Source organism: Piliocolobus tephrosceles, chromosome 5 (genome assembly GCF_002776525.5).
Source record: "Piliocolobus tephrosceles isolate RC106 chromosome 5, ASM277652v3, whole genome shotgun sequence".
In the NCBI taxonomy this organism is placed as follows: Eukaryota; Metazoa; Chordata; class Mammalia; order Primates; family Cercopithecidae; genus Piliocolobus; species Piliocolobus tephrosceles.
The window spans coordinates 126649514-126652409 of NC_045438.1; positions in this window are offsets into that span (position 1 = coordinate 126649514).

Here is a 2896-nt window from a genome sequence, read left to right on the forward strand (position 1 = left end):
GATCTCAGCTCACTGCAAGCTCCGCCTCCCGGGTTTACGCCATTCTCCTGCCTCAGCCTCCGGAGTAGCTGGGACTACAGGCGCCCGCCACCTCGCCCGGCTAGATTTTTGTATTTTTTAGTAGAGACGGGGTTTCACCGTGTTAGCCAGGATGGTCTCGATCTCCTGACCTCGTGATCCGCCCGTCTCGGCCTCCCAAAGTGCTGGGATTACAGGCTTGAGCCACCGCGCCCGGCCAAAATTAAAATAAATAAAGATCAATCAGAGATACATACAGACACATTTACAGATTAAATGACACAGGTCTGGGGTTTGCATTTAAAAATACTCCATAAGAGCTGGGTGCCGTGGCTCACGCCTGTAACCTCAACACTTTAGGAGGCTGAGGTAGGTGGATCTCCTGAGGTCAGGAGTTGAAGACCAGTCTGGTCAACATGGTGAAACCCCATCTCTAATAAAAATATAAAAAATTAGCCAGGTATGGTGGTAAGCACTTGTAATCCCAGCTACTCAGGAAGCTGAGGCAGGAGAATCATTTGAACCTGGGAGGCGGAGGTTGCAGTGAGCCGAGATTGCACTATTGCACTCCGGCCTGGGCAACAAGAGCGAAACTCTGACACACACACATATATACACACACACACACACACACACACACACACAATACTCCAGGAGGAAAGAAAATAAAGGACAAAAAGTGGGAGAAACAGATGAAACAGAATCAACAAGCTACTGATAAGTGTGGAAGCTTGGAGAGGCATATACAGGGGTTCATGTATTTTGCTAATTTTGTATTTGAAAATTTCCAAAATAAAAGTTTTTTTAAGTTCCCAGGTGTGCTTAGGCCAACACATGGGCTAAGCCTGACTTATTTGTCCACATTGCCATTAACTTTTCAACCACAAATTAAGTTCAAAGCTTACAGTTCTATTTATTTACAAAGTTTTTATTATGAATTTTTATTGAGATTTTCATAAACATTTTTAATCTGCATGTTTACTACTTTTTGCCTCTAAGAAGTCCCATAAAGTTATAAAAAATAGAAATTTATAAATACACATTGAGAATTACGCATTTTTATACAACCAACAGGCAGGTCAGTGTTTCAAGTTGTCTAACCCTTTCCCTGTCTCCCCTCAGAACAAAATTTTAAGAGTATAGCCTCTGAGGCCAGGCGCGGTGGCTCATGCCTGTAATCCTACCCACACTGGGAGGCTGAGGTGGGTGGATCACCTGAGGTCAGGTGTTCGAGACCACCCTGGCCAACCTGGTGAAACCCCATCTCCACCAAAAATACAAAAAAAAATTAGCCAAGAGTTGTGGTAGGCGCCTGTAATCCCAGCTACTCGGGAGGCTGAGGCAGGAGAATCCCTTGAACCCAGGAGGTGGAGGTTGCAGTGAGCTGAGATCACACCATTGCACTCCAGTCTGGGTGATAAGAGCGAGACGCCGTCTCAAAAAAAAAAGAGTATAGCCTCTGAAATCTCAACAGCAGAAATAGCAGCCCTTTTCCAAATCCCACCTATAACTCAGCACAACTGCATTCAACAGGCGCTTACTTTGGATAATAATAACAAATGGAAACTGCAGAAACACTGACTGGGACGCTGCCTCCCAAGAGCAGTGAGAACAGCAAGCTGGGATTGGCCACGGCTTGAATGTGGGGCTGTGTTTATAAACTCATCAGGCCAAGAATCGCTAAGAACTGAATCACAAACCCTGAGAAGGCCACACAGGCCAGTCTAACTGCTTTGATCTAGGAGAGTTTCAGGTTACTACAAACCTGGAAAACTCCTATTTAGTCCAGTTGGGGACTCCAGATTTTTTTTTTTTACTAGCGTCCCGTCTTCAGTTCCTGACAAGCAGCTCTTTCCTTACAGTACAGTGAGGCCAGAAGAACACGGAGCCTGCTGTGAAGTCCCCAAGTTTTTCAAGTTCCCATTCACCAACGGAATGGAAGATTAAGAGATGGGCTGGGCACCGTGGCTCATGCCTGTAATCCTGACACTTTGGGAGGCCAAGGCAGGCAGATCACTTGAGGCCAGGAGTTCAAGACCAGCCTGGGCAACATAGCAAAAACCTATGTCTACTAAAAATACAAAAAAAAAAAAAAAAAAAAAATTAGCCAGGCGTGGTGCAGGCACCTGTAATCCCAGCTACTCTGAAGGCTGAGGTATGCGAATTGCTTGAACCTGGGGAGTGGAGGGTGCAGTGAGTTGAGGTAGCGCCACTACACTCCAGCCAGGTTGACACAGCAAGACCCTATCTCAAAATAAAAGGAGTTGAACTGTGGAAGCCAAAGAGGAATAAGTGAAGTTAAATATGGACGTTAGGATTCTAACTTGGGAAACAGCTTATTCATCCAGTGTTCACTTCCACGTGTTGTTGCAGTTTTCTTCCTTGGATTTGGTTTTAAAAGCTCTTCCTTAGGAGACCAGAAAGGATATCAGCATGCCCAGCATCTTCCTTAAAAACTTGTTTTCTGGTTTGTAGAGTACATTAAGAATGAAGTTGTTCTTCCCACAGGATACAAAGTGGTTGGAGAGACTCAGACCTGCTTCTTGGAGAACGCCTCAGCTTGGCTCACTGATGCCCATTCACCAGCCTTCCAGCTGACCAGCCATGCTTCTCAGCTTCAGAATACAAGATGAGGCCCAGCCCTCAACACCCCACCCTCACCCCACCAAATCCTTTCCTCTTGTTTACTTTATATATTTTTTATTTTTTTGAAATGGAGTCTTGCTCTGTTACCCAGGCTGAAGTGCAGTGGCACAATCTCAGCTCACTGCAACCTCCGCCTCCCAGGTTCAAGTGATTCTCCTGCCTCAGCCTCCCGAGTAGCTGGGATTACAGGCGTGAGCTACCACACTCAGCTAATTTTTGTATTTTTAGTAGA